Source organism: Triticum aestivum, chromosome 1B (genome assembly GCF_018294505.1).
Source record: "Triticum aestivum cultivar Chinese Spring chromosome 1B, IWGSC CS RefSeq v2.1, whole genome shotgun sequence".
Classification (NCBI taxonomy): domain Eukaryota; kingdom Viridiplantae; phylum Streptophyta; class Magnoliopsida; order Poales; family Poaceae; genus Triticum; species Triticum aestivum.
This window is the reverse complement of record NC_057795.1, coordinates 438,004,233-438,027,186: the sequence shown is the minus strand read 5'-3', so window position 1 is coordinate 438,027,186 and position 22,954 is coordinate 438,004,233.

Here is a 22,954-nt window from a genome sequence, read left to right as displayed (position 1 = left end):
GTGTTCCGCCAATTTGTAATTGATAGTTTGAACCGGATTAACAATGTTGGTTTAAAAAACGCGACCAAAATCAAATAACAGTTATGAAAAAATATGGAAGCAAAGGCACTAATAAAAACCGTTTGCAAAAACATGCTTTACTGAGCTGATCAGATGGTGTTACCACGGTCGGACAGGACCAAGCCCCCAATAGGAGTGACAATGGTTCAAGTCAGCCAGGTCCCCAAATGAAACCGTGGCATTTATGCCGATCAAAAGGCGTGGCAATGGTTCGGGTTCGACCAAGCCCCCAAGTGATTCTGTGGCCTTAGGCCGATCAAGAGGCGTGACTGGTTCAGACTTGACCATGTCCCCAAGTGATCTGGTGGCTTTCGCCTTTCAAAAGGTGTCGCATTGGTTCGGACACGACCAAGGCCCCAAGTGATATCACAAAGCTTTTTTGAAAAACAAATTTCAAGGGGTAAACCGGAGGCCGCTTTAAAATAGAACCACTCCATGTAACCACGCATGATGTAAAAAAGAACAGAGACCCCGCTGTCGTGGTTCTAAGTCTGACAGTAGAGTGGGGGGTAGGTATGGAGAGGCAAGGTCCTAGCTATGGAGAGGTCGTAAACACAAGAGATGTACGAGTTCAGGCCCTTCTCGGAGGAAGTAAAAGCCCTACGTCTCGGAGCCCGGAGGCGGTCGAGTGGATTATGTGTATATGGATTACAAGGTGCCGAACCCTTCTGCCTGTGGAGGGGGGTGGCTTATATAGAGTGTGCCAGGACCCCAGCCAGCCCACATAATGAAGGGTTTAAGGTGTATTAAGTCTGGGGCATTACAGGTAACGCCCCACATAAACTGTCTTTACTATCATAAAGTCTACTTAATTACAGGCCATTGCAGTGCAGAGTGCCTCTTGACCTTCTGGTGGTCGAGTGAGTCTTCGTGGTCGAGTCCTTCAAGTCAGTCGAGTGAGTCCCTCGTAGGTCGACTGGAAGGTGATCTCTTCTAAGGGTGTCCTCGGGCAGGGTACTTAGATCAGGTCTGTGACCCTACCCTAGGAACGTGACTCCATCATTAGCCCCCGAATGGATTGAGGCTTGAGTGATGAAGGAGTTGATGTTGTTTCCGATTAGCTTTTGCATACTGGTTGTGCGTTGTTTTTGAACCAAACAATTCTCTCTGTTGATAGTGAGCAACTTTTCTTCAGTCGACTCGATCCATTCTTCTTCTTCGTCGAGTGATCTTTTTGGACTTCGCTGATTTCCGAGCGACGGATCACAGGAAATCCTGCGTCTGGCAGACTGATCTGCCGTCTGCGGATTCCACGGGATATGGAATTTGGGGGAGCGCGCGAAGCGGAGCGGACCGCGGCGCTCGGATGGGACGGGGCATAGACGCCTCGATTCCCGCGCCGCTTTTTTCGCCACGTATCACGCTTGCGCAACTGTTATAGGATATGATTGGATCGACCGGGCCCACCTGTCATCCACTCGGAAGGGATCTTATAAATGCGCCCGGCGAGGGTTTTTTGAACAGTGCCTTAGCATTCTCTCTCTGCTCCCTTCGTCTCCGCCCAACGCGCACGCTCTCGCCTCCGCACAACTTCTCCTCACGCGCCTCGCCGGTAGCCATGGTCAAGGAGAAGACGGCAGCGCTGGAGCGCGCGAAGAAGGCGTCGGCGACGGAGAAGGCGAAGGGGAGATCCACCAGCCGCCGCGGGTCTTCGTCTAGATCTCGCCTGCCGAAAGGCTGGGTCCAGGGAGATTGGATCCAGTCGACCATCACGGAGAAGGATCTCCTCGACATGGCCAATGAGGGCCTGATCCCTCATGGAGCTGCGAGGCTTCCGGCGAAAGAGTGGCAGCCTCAGCCGGAAGAGGGTGAGTGCGTGCTTCTGGCTACCCATGTCGACCGCGGATTCTCTTTGCCGCCGAGCATTTTCTTCCGTGGTTTCTTGAACTTCTTCGGAGCGCAAATCCACCCCTTCACCCCGAATTCTATCGCCTATCTTGCCGCGTTTGTGTCCATGTGTGAGAGTTTTCTGGGCTGTCGAACGCATTGGGGCTTGTTCAAGCACATATTCACGTGTCGCTCTCAAACCGTGAAGAAGGCGAGCCCAGGCGACGAAAGAACCCGAGTTGTCCAAATGTGTGGAGGTCTGGGGATCCAGGTGAGGAACAAGAGCACCTTCCCAGCCATGACATTTCCCGAGTCAGTCAGAGGCTGGCAGTCGACCTGGTTCTACTGCCAGGATCAGTCGACGCCGGGGCAGTCGAGTGGACTCCCTCAATTTAACATGGACCGAGTGAACAAGCCCTCCTCTCTGTAGTTGATTCCGGAGGAGAAAGCTGACGTGAAGATGCTGATGGAGCGCGTAGTTCAGTTGGTTCGGGAGGGGGTGACGGGTATGGATCTCCTGGAGGTTTTCCTTAGGCGTCGAATCCAGCCTCTTCAGTTCCGGAGCCATTGCATGTGGTTGTACTGCGGGACTGAGGATGTGACTCGGGTCAATCCAGAAACAGTCGACGATACCACTCTGGAAAGGTGGATGGCCGCTGTTACTGGGAACAAAGATAACCCACGCGGAGCCAGAAGGATTCCTCCACTCGACTGCCATAGTGATCCAAACAAGGTATGTCTGCTCCACTTCCCATTGTATTCTCGTCACATTTATTTCTGTTTTCTCTGCTGATCGGTCGACTGATCTTTGTCTTGATGTCTTTCAGGCCCTCACTGAGCTGTACTCGATGCCCAATGGAGCACAGGCTCCGACCGAGGAGGGAGAAGCGAGCGGGGGCGAGAGCCAGGAGGAGGAGTGGGACTCGGACGCTGCTGAGGCTGATGATGATGATGATGATGATGAGGACGAGGAAGAGGAGGAGGAGGAGGAGGTCGCACCACCGCGCTCGGAAAGGCGGTCGAAACTTGTCCATGACCCTAAGACCGAACGCGGCGAGGGGTTTGCGACTGTTACACAGTCGACCAAGCACCCTCGGACCACCCCTCCGGCGCCGACTGAAAAGGCGTCGAAGCAGCCCAGGGCGGCCCCGTCGAAGCCGACCAAGCACCTGCCGAAGATGAAGGTGTCCATCCCCACCATATCAGGGTAATCGTGTTGCTTAAGTCTTCTTGTTTTGTGTGAACTTTATCTCTGGTTGGCGCTGGAGTTAGTCGACTGACTCTTTGGAGTTGCAGCGCTGCTACTTCTGAGACCTCGGCCCGGGCTGACGACCATGAGATGGAGGACGTAGCAACCTCAAAACCTGGAACTATACTCTTAACACCGTCTTTAGTCGACTGACTCATGATCTAATCCTGATTCTTTTCTGTAGCTCCATCCAATGTTGTTATCACTCTCCCTGATGATGATGAAGATGAGGAACCGCTGAAGTACAGAAGGAGTAGGAAAGCGTCTGCCAGCAGGGTGACCCAGGATGTGACGGTGCCTGAGACTCTGGTCGCGGAGGAGGAGAACACCACTCGACACACCGTGTCCTTCGCAGATCCACTGACGAGTGCTCCGCAGCCCTCCCTCTTCACGACGCACCACGTCCCAGAGGACCAAGCTGGCGCAGTGAAGGAGGCGATACGCTAGGTAGGGATCATGATGGAGCAGTTGAAGACCATCCGGGATGCGAGCCAGGCAGCTTACGACGCCAGTTCCGCCCTCCAAAGCAATGTTCAGGTCAGTCGACCACCGTTTGTTCTGTTAGGATATGCTATCAAAAACTTTTCTTTCCAGAATTTATAGTAGTCACCCAGTGGGTGTGTCGAGTTAAACTCCGTGTTAGCGGGAGCACGCTGAGTGCACCCGCTGGGTGTAGTCCCCAAGGCTAAGGTCGACTGTTGGCAGTCGGCCTTAGGCTTTATAATTTCAGTCTTTCCGTCATTCGACTATGGCGACTGGATTTCGTAAACCGGTCGACTGGTCGACTCTGTCTCCAGGGCTAAGGTCGACTGCTGGCAGTCGGTCTTAGGCTTCATAAGTTTAGTATTTCCGTCATTCGACTATGTCGAATGGATTTCGCAAACCGGTGGGGGCACGCTGAGTGCACCCACTGGGTGTAGTCCCCGAGACTGTGGTCGACTGCTGGCAATCGATTACAGTCTTAAAGAATATATCTCTTTTTTGAGGTCGACTGGTCGACTTTATCTTCAATAGGATTAGTGGAGGCACGCTGAGTGCACCCACTGGGTGTAGTCCCCGAGACTACGGTCGAATGCTTGTATTCGGCTGTAGTCTTAGAAACGCGTGATTTTTCCTTTTTCACTCGGAAGTGAATTATATTTGACATTTAGTCGACTGGTTCTTCACAGAACTCCTGTGATCTTGTGGCTCGCTACTCTGAGTTGGAAAACAAGCACATTCAGCTCAAGCTGAATTTGAAACTGGTTCAGGAGAATCTGACGAAGGCAAAGGAGGAGACCGAAGGTATGTTTGGTGAGACCTTGACGACTGCTTTTTCCCTTCATTTGTTTCAAAATCTGATCTTGCTGTAACTTGCAGGTAAGGTGAGGGAGGCCCAACGGAAGAAAGACCTTGAACTAGCTGAGAAGATCAAGCTTGTTGACGAGAAGTTAGCTTCAGTCGCAAAGCTTGAGCAAGAAAATACCAATCTGAAAGCTGCTCTTGGGAAGAAAAAAGATCTGGAGGCCTTCCTGAATGGTCTTGCCAAGAAGTTGTTTCTTATGCTTGAAGGTAAATCTCTATGCTCGGCAATCATTTCCAACCGTGGTTTTTCCATTCGACCATTGCCTTGACTCGGTGATCGTCCTTGCAGAATTTTGCCGAAACTTTGAAGAAGAAACTAGCCGGCTGGAACCAAACCTTGACCCCGTCAATTCTCCGGTGAACGACGAAGTTGCCATGAATGTTTTCCGACTGGAGTCCCGTGTTGCAGCTGTCGTGGACTATCATGCAAGGCTGAAGGTCGCCACATCTCGCATCGACTCGACGCTCTGGCCTAGGGAGACACTCCAGAACGACCTCGAGTCGCTGATGGCTCGCTTGAACACAGTCCCTGGTCGAGTGCAGGAGTGGAAAAAGTCCTCGGATCGGTGCGGTGTAGATGTTGCTCTGTGTCTGGCCCGAGTCCACTGCAAAGATGCGCGAGAAGACAAGCTGGCGGCCCTCCGGGTGGCCAACACCAAGAAACACGACTTCAGGTCCTTTATGGAAACTTTCCTTGCTGCTGCTAGTCAGATCGTAGATGGAATTGATCTTGATGAGTTTGTTGCACCTTCCAGCCCTCCACGGGAGGGGTAAAAAACTTCTTCTAAGCTTGACGCTTTAAATTTGCCTCGGTATGCCGAGTGGAGTTGTAACCGATAAACTTTAACAGGCTTAGTGCCTGAGCACTTTCGGTTCCTTTGGAATCGATCCCAACTTGAACTTGGTGTTTGAATATGATTACTTTTGGCTCGAAATGTCTTTTGCAGGCTCAAAGCAAGATGCTCACTGCAGTCGACTTATTCCTTAATCCACTTAGGCGAGCACTGGGCTGCAGCTAAGCCCTCGAGTGAGAGGTTTGCTCTTCACTCGGTATGATTTTCATAACTTAGGCGAGTACTTGGACTGCAGCTAAGCCCCCGAGTGAGAGGTTTGCTCTTCACTCGGTAGGATTTCTATATCTTAGGCGAGCACTGGGCTGCAGCTAAGCCCCCGAGTGAGAGGTTTGCTCTTCACTCGGTAGGATTTTTATATCTTAGGCGAGCACTTGGACTGCAGCTAAGCCCCCGAGTGAGAGGTCTGCTCTTCACTCGGTAGGATTTTCATATCTTAGGCGAGCACTGGGCTGCAGCTAAGCCCCCGAGTGAGAGGTTTGCTCTTCACTCGGTAGGATTTTTATATCTTAGGCGAGCACTGGGCTGCAGCTAAGCCTCCGAGTGAGAGGTTCGCTCTTCACTCGGTAGGATTTCTATATCTTAGGCGAGCACTGGGCTGCAGCTAAGCCCCCGAGTGAGAGGTCTGCTCTTCACTCGGTAGGATTTTCATAACTTAGGCGAGTACTGGGACTGCAGCTAAGCCTCCGAGTGAGAGGTTTGCTCTTCACTCGGTAGGATTTTTATATCTTAGGCGAGTACTTGGACTGCAGCTAAGCCTCCGAGTGGAAGTCTGGCTTACCACTCAGTAGGATTTTATTTAATCTTAGGTGAAACGGATTCGCAGCTAAGCCTCCGAGTGGAAGTCTGGCTTACCACTCGGTAGGATTTTATTTAATCTTAGGCGAAACGGATTCGCAACTAAGCCTCTAAGTGGGAGTCTGGCTCACCACTCGGTAGGATTTTTACAAACTTAGGCGAAACGGATTCGCGGCTAAGTCACCCACTGAGGGGAAAATTTTATTGGACAAAATAAAAAGTGACAAAAATTATGGAGGAACTATGACACTATTATTTTGAGATCCATGAACTACAGAAGTACTTTATTGCAACTCATCCGAGTGATTAAACTTAAGTGTAAAATGGGCGGAGTAGTTCCGCATTCCAAGCTCGGGGCTCGTCGATATTATGTTCGATGTTGTAAAGACGGTACGCCCCGTTGTGGAGAACTTTGGTGACGATGAAGGGTCCTTCCCAAGAAGGAGCAAGCTTGTGTTGTTTCTTCTGATCCACTCAGAGAACTAAATCTCCTTCCTGGAAGGCTCGACCCCTCACATTTCTGGCGTGGAAACGACGCAAATCTTGTTGGTAGATGGTCGACTGGATCAGAGCCATCTCCCTTTCTTCCTCTAAAAGGTCGACTGCGTCCTGCCACGCTTGTTCAGCTTCTGCTTCGTTGTAGATTTCAACTCGAGGAGCATTGTGGAGAAGATCACTCGACAAGACTGCTTCAGCTCTATAGGCCAAGAAGAATGGAGTTCTTCCGGTCGACCGATTAGGTGTGGTTCGCAGTCCCCAAAGCACCGAGGGAAGTTCGTCGACCCAAGCTCCAGCTGCATGCTTGAGATCACGCATCAGTCGGGGTTTCAATCCCTTGAGAATCAGGCCATTGGCTCGCTCTGCTTGTCCATTCGACTGCGGATGGGTGACTGAAGCGTAGTCGACTCGTGTGCCTTGAGAGTTACAGAAATCTCTGAATTCCTCCGAGTCAAAGTTCGACCCATTATCCGTAATGATGCTGTGCGGGACTCCATATCTGAATATCAGTTCCCTGATGAAGCTAACAGCAGCACCGGCGTCAAGGTTCTTGATTGGTTTAGCCTCAATCCACTTGGTGAACTTGTCGACTGCCACCAGTACATGCGTGAAGCCACTTCGACCTGTTCTCAAAGGACCGACCATGTCCAACCCCGATACTGCGAAAGGCCAGACGAGTGGAATGGTCTTCAGAGCTGATGCAGGCTTGTGTGACATATTCGAGTAGAACTGACATCCTTCGCACTTATCCACTATTTCCTTTGCCATCTCATTCGCCTTTGGCCAGTAAAATCCGGCTCGGTATGCTTTGGCCATGATGGTCCGAGAGGACGCATGATAACCACAGGTTCCCGAGTGGATATCATTAAGGATGATTCGACCTTCTTCTGGTGTTATACACTTCTGACCAACTCCAGTCACGCTTTCTCTGTATAACTGTCCTTTGATTACGGTAAAAGCTTTAGATCGACGGACAATCTGTCGAGCCTCTTCCTCATCCTCCGGGAGCTCTTTTCTCAGGATATACGCGATATATGGAACTGTCCAGTCGGGAATGACCACCAAGACCTCCATGACCAAGTCGACCACTGCTGGAACTTCAACCTCAGTCGGATCTGTGGCACTCTTGGGCTGTGGAGCTTCTTCGGTGAAAGGATCTTCTTTGACTGGCGGAGTGTGTATATGCTCCAAGAACACACCACTCGGAATGGCTTCTCTCTTGGAACCTATCTTTGCTAGATCATCAGCTGCTTGATTTTTCAGTCCGGGTATATGATGGAGCTCCAACCCCTCGAACTTCTTTTCCAGCTTCCTCACTGCACTGCAGTATCTAGTCATGGCTGGGCTTCTCACGTCCCACTCCTTCATCACTTGGTTGACCACTAAATCCGAGTCGCCATAGACCATCAGGCGACGGACGCCGAGTGAAATGGCCATGCGCAATCCGTATAAGAGGGCCTCATATTCTGCCTCATTGTTGGAGGAATCAAAGTGAATCTGGAGCACATATCTGAGCTTATCTCCTCTGGGGGAAACCAGGACAACCCCAGCACCGGAACCATTCAACATCTTAGAGCCATCAAAGAACATGGTCCAATGCTCCGAGTGAACTTCAGTCGGCTGCTGCTGTTCCATCCACTCGGCAAGGAAATCTGCTATTGCCTGGGACTTAATGGCTTTCTTTGCCTCAAACTTGATATCAAGGGGAAGAAGTTCAATCGCCCATTTAGCCACTCGACCAGTTGCATCTCTGTTGTGCAAGATCTCTGATAGTGGAGTGTCGCTGACGACTGTGATGGAATGATCAGAGAAATAATGAGCAACCTTCTTTGTGGTCATGTATATTCCATACACAAGCTTCTGATAATGAGGATATCTTTGCTTGGATGGAGTCAAGACTTCAGACAAATAATACACTGGGCGCTGAACTTTGAAAGCTTTTCCTTCTTCTTCCCGCTCGACCGTAAGCACAGTACTGACGACTTGTCCTGTGGCTGCGATATAAAGCAACAAAGGCTCTTTGCTGATTGGAGCAGCAAGCACCGGCTGGGTGGAGAGCAGAGCTTTTAGCTCGGCAAACGCTGCATCAGCTTCTGGAGTCCACTCGAACTTGTCTGCCTTCTTCATCAGTCGGTAAAGAGGCAATGCCTTTTCACCGAGTCGTGAGATGAATCGACTTAATGCGGCCAAGCATCCAGTAAGCTTCTGGACATCGTGCACTCGCACAGGGCGTTTCATTCGGAGAATAGTACCGATCTTCTCTGGATTAGCGTCGATCCCTCGCTCGGAAACGAGAAAACCGAGTAACTTGCCACCAGGAACTCCGAATGTGCACTTTGATGGATTGAGCTTGATATCATACCTTCTGAGGTTGGCAAATGTTTCGGCGAGGTCAGCGAGCAGGTCGGAACCTTTTCGTGACTTGACGATGATATCATCCATATACGCTTCCACATTCCGACTGATTTGAGTGAGTAGACACTTCTGAATCATTCGCATAAATGTGGCTCCGGCATTCTTGAGGCCGAATGGCATGGTGATATAGCAGAAGCACCCGAATGGAGTGATGAAAGCTGTTTTTACCTCGTCGGGTCCGTACAGACGGATCAGGTGGTACCCGGAGTAGGCGTCTAGAAAAGACAATCTCTCGCATCCCGCGGTCGAGGCAACAATTTGATCTATGCGAGGGAGAGGAAAATGATCTTTCGGGCAGGCCCGGTTGATGTGCTTGAAATCAATGCACATTCGGAGTGATTTGTCCTTCTTAGGAACCATGACGACATTAGCGAGCCACTCGGAGTGGTATATCTCTCGGATAAATCCTGCCGCCAACAGTCGAGCCACTTCCTCACCAATGGCTTTTCTCTTCTAGACGGCGGACCGCCGAAGATGCTCTTTGACTGGTTTTGCAGATGAGTCGACTCTTAGGCGATGCTCGGCCAGTCCCCTGGGAACACCTGGCATGTCAGCGGGCTTCCATGCAAAAATGTCCCAGTTCTCACGGAGGAACTGGATGAGCGCTTCTTCCTATTTCGGGTCGAGTGTCGTGGAGATGTGGGTCGGAGCTGCATCGGGGTCGGTCGGGTGAATGTGAATAGGCTTCGTCTCACCGGACGACTGAAATGCAGATTCTGTGGCGGGTTTCTTGGATCGTAGCAAGTCACTCGGATCTGCGTTTTGCTTGTATTCTTCAAACTCGACCGCTGTCACCTGGGAATCGGCATTCTTTGAGCCCTTCTGAAAGCACTCTTCTGCCTTTTTCCGATCACCGGTGACAGTGATCACTCCTTTGGGGCCGGGCATCTTCAATTTGAGGTACACGTAACATGGTCGAGCCATGAACCGTGCATAAGCTGGTCTCCCCAAAATGGCATGATATGCACTCTGAAAATCCACGACCTCAAACGTCAACTTCTCTTTGCGAAAATGTTTCGAATCACCAAACACCACGTCCAGAGCTATTTGGCCGAGTGACTCGGCTTTCTTCCCTGGTATAACTCCATGAAAGCTCATGTTACTGGTGCTCAGTCGAGACATCGGAATGCCCATTCCTTTCAGTGTGTCTGCATACAACAAATTCAGCCCACTACCACCGTCCATCAGCACTTTTGTCAGTCGAGTGCCTTCGACAACTGGATCGACCACCAAAGCTTGCCTCCCAGGGGTGGCAATATGAGTCGGGTGATCAGATTGGTCGAATGTGATGGGTGTTTGGGACCATCTCAGATAATTTGCTTTTGCTGGGGCAACCATGTTCACCTCACGGTTAATAACTTTCAATCGACTCTTGCTTTCCACATCTGCAAAGATCATCAGAGTGGAGTTAATATGCGGATATCCTTCCTCACTGTCCTCCTTGTCTTCGGCCTTGTCCGACTCCTTCTCCTTGTCTTTAGACTGTTTTCCCTGAAACTGCTGGATCAGGAGTCGACATTGGCGAGTGGTATGCTTCGGGTAGATGATATTCCCCTCTTCGTCTTTCTTCGTGTGGATGTGACACGGCATATCCATCACGTCATTCCCTTCTTTATCCTTTACCTTCTTAGGGTTCCAGGATCCTCTTGGTTTCCCTTTAAACTTTCCCTGAGTCACGGCCAGAGCCTCCCCAGGAGCTGCCGGTTCAGCCTTCCACTTCTGTTTCCGACTGGTGTTTCCCTTTTCCGACTGACTCGGATTGTGCTTGCCGCTTCGGAGTCGGTCTTCTTCTTCGCCATTGGCATACTTGGTAGCAATCTCCATCATCCGACTCAAGGTCATGTCACCGGTTCGACCAAATTTCAAACTCAATTCTCTGTTCTTGACACCATCCTTAAAGGCGCAGACTGCCTGATGATCAGACACATTCTCCACAGTATGGTGCAAAGTGATCCATCTCTGAATATACTCCCTGAGGGTCTCATTGGTCTTCTGCACGCAGACTTGCAGCTCCGTCAGTCCAGCCGGTCGCTTGCAAGTTCCTTCAAACATTCTGATGAACACTCGGGACAGATCTTCCCAAGTGTAAATGCTGCTAGGAGGTAATTGAGTCAACCATGCCCTGGCAGAACCTTCCGGCATGAGGGGCAAATGCTTCATCGCACTTCGTCGTTCCCACCACCAATCTGAACCGCCACTCGGTAGTCCTCAAGCCAAGTTTTAGGCTTAGACTCACCAGTGAACTTGCTGACTCCTGTTGCCAACCTGAAATTGGGAGGGATCACTGCGGCTCTGATAGCTCTGCTGAAACATTCAGGACCAGAAACATGCACTCGACTGCTCGTGGGAGCATCTCTGTCGAGTCCACCTCGATGGGCTCTGTTCCGGTCGACCAAGCCTTGCACGATAATGGATCGCGCATCGAAGCCTGGTTCTCTAGGGTCGACTGGAACTCTTCGCCCCGCACTGAGCTGACGTCTGTCATCTTGCTGCCGAGGAGCGTAAGACCCACCCCTCAGAGGGGAATTGGGCACTCGACGCCTATCATATCGGTCGTGTCGGTCTCCATATTGGTCTCGCCGATTCTCGCGCCCTTCACGCCGCGGAGGCGATCTGGGGCTGTGAGCCGACTGAACAGTATTCGCAGCGACGGATCGACTGTGAATTCTGTTGCGCGACTGCGATACGGCCGAATTTTGATCGCCTGCTGCCCGGAGCAGATCCCTGATCTGCATCAAGCCTCTGCCAGCTTCCGACTGAGAGGGCTGGATGGACTCTGCAATACGGGTCGCAGCTGCTAAATTCTGGACTGGGGTTCGATATACCTGAGTCGGTGGGAAGAGTTGATGTCGACTGGTGTCGGGAACTCGTTGCCGCGAGCGCTCGTCGAGTGCTCGCTGAAGATTCTCCAGTCGAGTGCGTTCGGCCAAATTGGCCAAACGCGCCTCCTCTAAGGCACGAGCCTCGGGGGTTTCTCCTGCGATGGGAGTACGCAGGGCATCCACGTTCCTGCGGCGAAGTTCCTCTCTTTGCAGAGAGTCGAGTGGCTCGGGCTGGTACTCTTCGTGGTCTCGTGCGGGGTCGCCGCCGTCGCCTGCCCCACCATCACGGGCGAAGCCAGGGGGACTGCGGGGCCCATCGACCATCAGGATTTCCGCCGCTGGATCACTGCTATCGAACTCGGATGCAGTCTCTACGGAGCCAGTCGACAGATCGAACAGGCCGTAGAGAGATTCGTCGGGCTCGATTGCCGCAACTTGGGTGGTGGCCGTCTGGCGAGCCACCGCGTGCCTCACCCACCGCTGAAGCCTCGACCGGCCCGAGCGCTTACGCTGGCGGGAGACCGGGAGGGTGGCCGACGGGGGAGTCGACCGATACGGGGTCGACGGTTGCCGCAGCAGAACGCCGCGAACACATGCGCGAAAATGCGTCGCACCGCGGACGGGGAGCGCATCGATGTCGAGTGGAGCCTCCTGGAGCCAGGCGGAATCGGCGGTGATGAAGGTGAGAGCACCGAGACGGATCTCTCGACCCTCGACCAAAACTCCAGCAGCCACCATGATGAAAGTACTCGGAAGAATCACAACTTCTCCACAAAATCGCTAAAACACCTGCCCCAAGGTGGGCGCCAACTGTCGTGGTTCTAAGTCTGACAGTAGAGTGGGGGGTAGGTATGGAGAGGCAAGGTCCTAGCTATGGAGAGGTCGTAAACACAAGAGATGTATGAGTTCAGGCCCTTCTCGGAGGAAGTAAAAGCCCTACGTCTCGGAGCCCGGAGGCGGTCGAGTGGATTATGTGTATATGGATTACAAGGTGCCGAACCCTTCTGCCTGTGGAGGGGGGTGGCTTATATAGAGTGCGCCAGGACCCTAGCCAGCCCACATAATGAAGGGTTTAAGGTGTATTAAGTCCGGGGCGTTACAGGTAACGCCCCACATAAAGTGTCTTTACTATCATAAAGTCTACTTAATAACAGGCCGTTGCAGTGCAGAGTGCCTCTTGACCTTCTGGTGGTCGAGTGAGTTTTCGTGGTCGAGTCCTTCAAGTCAGTCAAGTGAGTCCCTCGTAGGTCGACTGGAAGGTGATCTCTTCTAAGGGTGTCCTCGGGCAGGGTACTTAGATCAGGTCTGTGACCCTACCCTAGGTACGTGACTCCATCACCCGCTTTATGAAGCAGAAGCCCCCATGAGATCAATAATATGTTAGGCCAATAAGGCAGGATACCCATGTTTGAACCGCGCATCATGGCAGCAGGTCCTGTTCGGCAATTTTTAACTTTCTTGCAAGAGATAAATTCTTCTTGAATCGGGATCTTGAACCGGATATTGAGAGCTTCAAAGCTTTGTGGGAGACATCTTTCCCTTGACCCGGATTTTAAACCGGAATCTTCATTTTCAGCCGGAAATTTTCTGACGGTCTTTAAACTCGAACTTGCGAGAAGTTAATTCCTTTTTGAACCGGACATTGTTAAACCGGATTTGGGCGCTTCAGAGCTTTGTGGGAGAACAGATTTCCCTTGAACCGGATTGTAAACCAGATATTTGAGAGCTTCAATGAGACTGACTTCCCTTGAGCCAGATTTTAAACCGGAATCCTTTCTGATGATCTGGAACTTCTTCATTGAGCCGGGATATTGTAACTATCAGATACTTACTAAGCCGGAAATTTTCTGACAGCCTTCAAATAACAGTAGCCTCCGGGACCGGGTTATATTTCCCTCCATCGTCCTGGGGTTCTTAAATTTGCTGGCAAGATTTGCTTAGTCATGTCATCGTAGCCCCTGAGTCTCAAAGTGACTCAAGGAGTTGGCTTGAAACTCTCCATATTTGACCATGATATAAGCCGGCATAACTTGTATATCATTGGTGTTGATAGCACGATGTGAATCCGCAGAAGGTTGAGGTGACTGCGGTGGGTTATAAATGATCTCGTATGAGCCGTGTCAGCAACTCGGCCAATGGTTCCTTCCAACTGGCGATTTGAAGTTAACCAAACTGTAGTGGCGGCGACTTGTGCGCCTGCCCATTGAGCCATCCAGTGCAAATGGCGGTTGATGATAATTCGCCTCCAAATTGTTGAAAGAAAAAACCGGGCTACCCAAGCTGTGACTTGCTCATACTCAATAAACAGCTCATGCAGACAGGTGCGGCTAGGTATGTTGATGTAGACCAGGCCGTGAGAGACGGATGGCAAGGACGACCGCATCATCAGAAGCGGCTTAGACAGATGAACCAAACAAGGTGTTGTAAGCCGGCGCGGACGAGAGAGTATGTGAACTTGTGTTCTGGTAACGAACAAAATCCATTTTTTCACAAATTCTGGCTTGATAGCCCCCGAGGCTTGAGGCGACTCGAGGAGTCATCTTCAAGCTCTTTGTTCCTGAAATAAAACACATGAATGCATTACACCATTCGTGATATATAAAACAAAATTAAATAATAATTTTGATGACTTTGTCAACTTGTGTTCAAATTGTTAATCGTTTGACTCGACTAAGTAAGCTCACGCATGGACTTTTTTCGTGGAATATGATATATTCAAGGTCGACAAAGTCCATGATAAGCATCAGAGTCGATCGACAATACCATACCCACTACTTGGTCGGTTACGAGTTGCATCTGACTTAGTAAAGAACGAACATAAAATTATTTCGCTGATATGTAGGGCATCCATGTTTGAACTGTGCATCGTGGCAAATAGTCCTCTTTGGTAACCTTACGACTCAACTTTATGAGAAGAAATGATAGCCCCCAAGATTAACTCAAAGGTGCCGGATATATTTAATTGGCTGGAAAAAAATGAAATTTAAATGTAAAAGTGACTTAGCTTGTTTTTATTATGTGGCATAAGCCAGCGAAGTCGAAGATGGTCTAGCGGGAGTCGTAAGCAGGTAACCTGACTGACGGCTGGAGATAGCAGCGAGAGCCGGAATTTTGAAGACTTCACAGCGCGAGATTGCTGAACCGGAGGTGGCATGATCCGAGCCTTCTTAGCTTGAGTTGAAGAAGATCACGATGTTGCTGAAGCCGGGTGTGATGGACTCCGAAATTTGTCAACAGTAGATGTCGAAGTTGTTGTTGAAGCCGGCCGTGGTAGAAGGCGATTTGGAGGGGCGCGGTCGTGGCTGGTTCAGCACAAGCGCGCAGAGCAAGAGGAGGTGATTGGTCGGTATAGGTGAAGCTGGTGTGGTACGAGGCCGGTGCAGGCGACTCGGAGCCGGTATAGGGAGGCCGGCACAGGAGCCAGCTAGCCGAGCTGCGGGCAGCCAGTGCGGGCGGAGTCGGACGGACAGGCGCGGCCGAGCACGGGTGGAGCCGGTGGCCGTTGGCGGATGGCATTGGCCGTGAGCAGGCAAGATCCGGCCCGGGGCTACGCTGGAGGCACGGCAGCCCGGGTTGGAGAGGCACGGCCGTGGCTGGTTTGGCACGAGCGCACACAATAGCAGAAGGAACGACCACAGCTACACGCGGCTGATGCGGCGGCAATAATCCGGCACCGGTCTTCTGCAGCAGAGGAGGCCGAATCGTGGGTGCAGACAGCCCAAGGCGCGCGACGGCTCGGCGAAAGGTCGCGGTAGGGGTGGCTCCAGGTAGCGCGATTTGACTAATCCGAGTCATTGATCATATCAGTTTCCGGGTTACTTCTGTACTCCGGGTCGCGGCAACATGTAGCTCGGGAAGAAGGCGGATCAAGGCAAGGGCGATTCGATAGCAGGAACCGAGCGCGTTTTGACTAATCCGGTTCCGGGTCGCAGCGACCCCCCTTTTTTTCTTTTTAGCACTACTAGTCCATGGTTGATATTCTCTGGTAGTCTGGCTTGCCTTGATCAACGCGTAGCACAGACGTGGATTTGGCCGCTGTTTGTTGCCTTACCCGTACACATAGCAGTGGGTAACAAATACTGTAGCTTGATGTGATGAGTACTAGTTGAATTACTTGTACTTGAACCGATGTACACAGCTTCTTGTTGAAATCGATCTTCGATTGAAAAGATACCGATGGCCGCGGCGCACACACCAAAACAAAATGGCCGGCCGGCTTCGGCGAGTTATTAATGGAAACTTGACACGCCAAGGGCAAAATAGGCCATAGAAGAAGATGGTATTGGCGACTTGTCGCTTCTTTCCTGTTAATCTCGGCGGTTTAAGGTAGCGCACAGCCGCTCCCCTAATTCCTTTGAACTTTAAGTCTTACAAATCTTGAACCTTGGACTGATGGACTTGAAATTGATGCAAATCCTTCCAAACCGGTTTCTCTTCATCCGGAAAGTTATGAACTTCTCGATCCTTGAAAAAAAAGATCCCTCCAAGAACTCATCACCACCGTGCGCCAGCCCCACGGTGGGCGCCAACTGTCGTGGAATTAACACGTCAGATGTCCTTAGTGTCAGGACTTAGTCGCGAGGCCAACGCATCTATGTGGTAGCTTGAGAGGGGTTGAGCGGAATCGAGAGACGCAACACAAGATAGGGATTTAGACAGCTTCGGGCCCCGGGAAACATCATCGGTAAAAACCCTACATGTTGTTTGAGGCTAGGTCTCATTATCATCACGAGGGAGTCGCTGTAAACCGGCTCTCCTCTTTGTGTCTAGCCCTAAGATTATTTCTTCTTGCTTGTAGCTTGTCACTCTTTGGGGAGCCCTGCCCCTCCTTATATATGTTGAAGGGGCGGGTTACATGTGGAGTCCTATTAGGATTCGGACTAGTCTATCTCTAATACAAACCGGATACAAGTCCAGGTCTTAACTCCTTGTAAGACAAATATTCATTATGCCTTTCCTCTTAAACCAGCAGTTGAACCGGCCTTCATGAACCGCCAGACGGGCCACCGGGTCTTGTCGCTCCTCTGACCCGCCCGCCGGGTCACCAGTGAGTCATAATGACCAGGTGGGTTGCTTGTAAACCGCCAGGTCAGGGCGGGTCGCCAGTGAATCGCCAAGTGCCAGCCGGATCTCAGTAAACCGCCAAGTCCGGCCGGGTTATACTTCCGGCCGGTTTACGCCGCGGGGTATATCCCCGACAAGAGTCCTGATGGACGGCGGCAGCAGCCTGAACCTGCTTTACCAGGATACAGTGCGCAAAATGGGCATAGACCCCGCAAGGATTAAACCTACCAAAACGACCTTTAAAGGCGTCATACCAGGTGCAGAAGCCAATTGTACAGGCTCAATACACTGGAAGTGGTCTTCGGATCCCCGGATAACTTCCGAAGTGAGGAGTTAATCTTCGACATAGTCCCGTTCCGCAGCGGCTATAATGCCTTGCTCGGACGTACCGCGTTTGCAAAGTTCAATGCAGTGCCGCACTACGCATACCTCAAGCTCAAGATGCCAGGCCCTCGAGGACTCATCACGGTCAACGAAAACACTGAACGTTCTCTCCGCACGTAGGAACATACAACGGCTCTTGCGGTAGAAGTGCAATGCAGCCTCTTAAGGCAATTCTCGAGTCCAGCCATTAAGCGGCCGGACACAGCTAAGCGCGCCCGGAGTAACTTACAACAAGACCACCTAGCACATTCCGAGCACGCGTAGCAGTGCGGCCCCAACCCCAGCTCCTGCGAAACGTCAAAGCATGTCCTTCGCGTACAACATTACGCTCTGAAGATACCATGGGCATGGGGAGAGGGGCACGACCACGATAAACCCAGACTGTGGCTCAACCACACCAGGGGCTCTCAAGTGTGTCGTTCTTTTTTTCTTTTTACCTTTTATTTTTTACTCACAGGACTCCGTTCGTCAGAGGCCCTGTCCGGCAGCAGATCTGCCGAACTCACGATGCAACAACCAGGGAAGGATAAAGGCTACAATGAACATACAGGTGGTCTCCGTTACGAGCATTTTTATACACCAATTTGCAGTCTACCCCTGGAGGGGGACATGTTTAACAGTCCCATACCTTGCTTATCGCACAATTTGTATCGTTCTGCATTCGTAGCAGCACTTATTGAATAAAACAATGCAGCACCTTTTTGCTTATAATTGCATTTCCTTTTCATACATATGTTCATCCACGGCATATTGCATCCGTACACTTTGGTACGGCTAATACACACTAGGGGCTTATGTTCCCCGCATTATGGTGTGATGAGTCCGAACACTTTCACAAGTGCGGCACCACGAACTTATAGCACTATATGCATCGGCTCTGAATCATGTCTTGGGTCAATAGTTGGGTTTGCCCGGCTCCCATGTTTTGGTACCTTACATTCCGTTATATCGGCTAACGTAGCACTGGGAGAACCACTGCGATTGCGCCCCAGTTGAGCTGGGTTAACGCCTTAGTGGAGAAAGCTAAAATTGACCGTCATGATGAGGCGAGAGCCGGTCGCTGTTCGAGAGGTTTTTTGCGAGTCCTTAAAGACTTATGCCGCTTAGAGCGAGGAGCCGGATACTGTCCGGCCAAGGCGTGGATAGCGCCCCAAATTCGGCCTTCCGAAGACTAGGGGCTTCGCCGAAATTTAAAATTATAGAATTCTATGGCTAAGTGAGAGTGTTCAAGCATTATAAGTCCGGTTGCCTTGTTCGCTGTGTCGAGCGCCTCCCTAGATGGACCCAAAAATGGGAACAAGAGCGCTCGAGTTTATCCCGAACACCCCAGCACTCGTGGCATGGGGGCTGAAGCCGACGACTTGTCATCTCTCAGATTTGATAAACAGCCGCACAGAAGGTGATATTTTAAATTAACAAGCGTTGCTTAGCGCATATGAACCAAGTTTTCAGCGCACAGGATAACAAAATGCGAGTCTACTCAAATATTACATCTTTGGAGCACTCACCCGCAATAGTGCGGGCGCCCTTCATCACACTCTTATAATACATCTCGGGCATGCGATGCTCCTTGCCCTCTGGTGGGGGGTCCGTCACAAGCTTCTGGGCATCCATCTTGCCCCAGTGCACCTTTGCGCGGGCAAGGGCCCGATGGGCACCCTCAATATAGGCAGAGTGCTTGATAACTTCAACCCACGGGCACGCATCCACCAGCCGCCGCACCAGGCCGAAGTAGCTCCCAGGCATAGCCTCCTTAGGCCACAGCCGAACTATGAGGCCCTTCATGGCCTGTTCGGCCGCCTTGTGGAGCTCGACCAGCTGCTTCAGCTGGTCGCTAAGGGGCACCGGATGTACGGCCTCAGCATACTGAGACCAGAAGACCTTCTCCGTCGAGCTCCCCTCCTCGGCCCGGTAGAATGTGGCAGCATCAGACACGCTGCGAGGAAGATCTGCGAACGCTCTTGGAGAGCTCCAAATTCGGGTAAGCGACAGGTAATTAACACTCACATGCTTACTTTGCATGAAAAATGCCTTACCTGCTGCTATTTTCTTCACCGCCTCAATCTCCTGGAGGGCCTTGTAGGCTTCGGCCTTAGCGGCTTTGGAGCCGTTGCAAGCTCAGACTCTCGAGTCTTCGAGTCACGCTCCAAGCTCTCATGTTTTTTCACGAGATCCTGGAGCTCTTGCTGTACCTCCGCCACCCGCGCCTCCTGCCTCTCTCGCTCGATGCGCTCCGCGGCCGCATTGCGTTCGGCCGCGGCCACTGCCTCCTTCAGGGTCGCCACCTCGTTAGTGGCCCCTGCAATACCCAAGTTATCCTTGTCATTTTTCTTGCAACCAAATCCTTTTCTGTAAGGTACAATTTTCATAAGGTATTACTCACCTTCTTTTTCCTCGAGCCGCTTCTTGGCACGGCCGAGCTCGTTCTCGGACCGCTCGAGGTTTTCCTTCAAAGTATTGACCTTCGCAGTCAGTGCGGCGGAGGTCAGCAGCACAGCCTGCAATCCCATATTGACATATTTTCATGCCTCCTGCGTTTATCTTTCTAAAGATCCTCAGTCCGGCTTTTCTTTCTGAACACCGAACCAAGCATCAGGGGCTACTGTCTATGCGGTACCGTTTTACATATATTGAAATTCTTACCTCAAAGCCTGTTAGAAGGCTGCTGCAGGCTTCAGTCAGCCCGCTCTTGGCGAGTTGAACCTTTTGAATCACCGCACTCATAACAGTGCGGTGTTCCTCTTCGATGGAGGCGCCGTTGAGCGCCTCCAGCAAATTTTTCGGCACCTCCGGTTGGACGGAGGCAGCCGGCATCATGGTCTTGCCCTTCTTACGAAGGGGTCGCCCGCCGGACTCCGGAGCCACTGTGGCCTCCGGGGCTGAGTCTGGTACAAAGTCCGGGAGGTTGTCCTGCAACACCTCCGGGGCCTCCTCCTCCTAGTAGGTCCCTTCCTGGGACACCACCTCGGCGTCGTCCGCGGCACGAGGGGTGGAGGCAGTCGAAAGGGAATCCATATCCGACCCACCCAAGGACCCGCTCGACGAAACGGGAAGATCATCCTTGGGCGGACTGCAGGGTTGTATGCGGCATTAGAAAGACATTATGCAGCGAAAAGAAAAAAATCTTGAAGTTATTCGGGAGTCCGGATACTTACGATCTCGCCAGGGGCTTGGCCCTTGGAGGCCAGTCCTCGTCGTCGTCACTGGCGTTGGTGGAGCGGTCCGGGGGAAGAGTTTTTCCCTTCTTGGACCCTTCGGCCTCCCTTGTTGGGGAGGCCTTCCTTTTCTTCCCTCCCCCCGCTGGGGGAGAGGCTTTCTTCTCCTCCTCGCCTTGGTGGGAGGAGTCGGCCTCGGATTCATCATCCGATAGCACCTGAAAACGGGAACTCTTCCGAGTCCCCGTGGCCTTCTTCTTGGCCTTCTTCTCCGGCACCATGTGGGGTGCCGGAGCCAGCAGCCCCGTTAGGCGGGCATCCGCTAGGTCCTCTGGCAATGGGGCCGGACAGATAGTCTGTTCGGCCTTCGCTAGCCAGTCCTATCAAAGGTAAAGGGAGTTTAGATCCCGCATAGAGTCAAACTATGGAAAACAAGTGGCAAAATCACTTACCTCGTCAGCCGGACGCTGCAAGCGGAATCCGTGATCTTCGGTAGCGGATGTGGGAGCTTCGGCGCCCTTGAATAGCACCTTCCAGACATCTTCGTACGTAGTGTCGAAGAGCCCACTCAGGGTCTGGTGCTGCGCCGGATCGAACTCCCACATCTTGAAACCCCGTCGTTGGCACGGGAGAATCCGGCGGATGAGCATGACCTGGACTATGTTAACAAGCTTGAGCTTCTTGTCCACCAGCTTCTGGATACAGGCTTGGAGTCCGGTCAGCTCCTCCGAATTCCCCCAGATCAGGCCACTCTCTTTCCAGGAGGTGAGCCGTGTAGGGATGCCGGATCTGAATTCGGGGGCTGCTGCCCAATCGGCGTCACGCGGCTCGGTGATGTAGAACCACCCCGATTGCCACCCCTTGATGGTTTCCATGAAAGTGCCTTCCAGCCACGTAACGTGGGACATCCTGCCCACCATGGCGCCTCCGCACTCCGCTTGGCTGCCCTTCACAACCTTCGGCTTGACACTGAAGGTCTTGAGCCACAAGACAAAGTGGGGCTGGATGCAGAGGAAGGCCTCGCACACGACGATAAACGCCGAGATGTTGAGGATGAAATTCGGGGCCAAATCATGGAAATCCAGGCCGTAGTAGAACATGAGCCCTCGGACGAAGGGATGAAGTGGGAAGCCCAGTACGCGGAGGAAATGGGGAAGAAACACTACCCTCTCATGGGGCCTGGGGTTGGGGATGAGCTCTCCCTTGTCGGGGAGCCGATGCGCGATGTCGCTGGACAAGTATCCGGCGTCGCGCAGCTTCTGGATCTGCCCCTCCATGACGGAGGAGGCCATCCACTTGCCTCCCGCTCCGCACATAGTTGGATAAGGTTGAGGTGAGAAGTACAGACTTAGGCGCTGGAGCTCGAGTTCACAAAGATGGATAAGCCAAGGAGGAAGAAGGCGCAGGTAAAAAGGTTGGATCTTTATCCCCTTATATGGGCGGACGGAAACACGCGTCCCCACCAGCCTGGTAAAACTCGCTTATCTCCCAAGCATCACAATTAATGGCGCGGTTGGGTTACCCACGTCCGTATTGATGGGAATCCCGGAATAAGGGGAACACGATCTCTGCTTCGACAAGACGTGCCAAGGAAACCTCCTCGCTAAACGCGCTGAGGTGGAACAATAAAAACAATTCGAGTAAAGGCTTGGAAGTGGTGTGACGTCACGCCACAGAATACGTCAGCAGATTGATCTTGTGTAATATTATTCTCTCTACGGTGGTATGTGGAATTTATTTTTGTAGAGCCGGACACTATCCTGGTGTTCACAATCTTCTATAAATTATTCGGAGGAGGAACCCGCCTTGCAATGCCGAAGACAATATGCACGCGGACTCGTCGTCATTGAAGCCTGGTTCAGGGGCTACTGAGGGAGTTCCGGACTAGGGGGTGTCCGGATAGCCGAACTATCATCATCGGCCGGACTCCAAGACTATGAAGATACAAGATTGAAGACTTCGTCCCGTGTCCGGATGGGACTTTCCTTGGCGTGGAAGGCAAGCTTGGCGATACGGATATGTAGATCTCCTACCTTTGTAACCGACTCTGTGTAACCCTAGCCCTCTCCGGTGTCTATATAAACCGGATGGCCCTAGTCCATAGGACGAACAACAATCATACCATAGGCTAGCTTCTAGGGTTTAGCCTCCTTGATCTCGTGGTAGATCTACTCTTGTAACCCACATCATCAATATTAATCAAGCAGGACGTAGGGTTTTACCTCCATCAAGAGGGCCCGAACCTGGGTAAAACATCGTGTCCCTCGTCTCCTGTTACCATCCGCCTAGACGCACAGTTCGGGACCCCCTACCCGAGATCCGCCGGTTTTGACACCGACACCAGCTGTCGGCCGTTCTTGTGCAATTCTCTCATTTATTGACTATGGCGTGGGACCGTGATGTCAGGAAACGAGGAGGAAGCAAAATAAATTATAGTTTTATATATATATAATAAGGAGGCACTTGCGTACGTGAGGCTATGGCCCT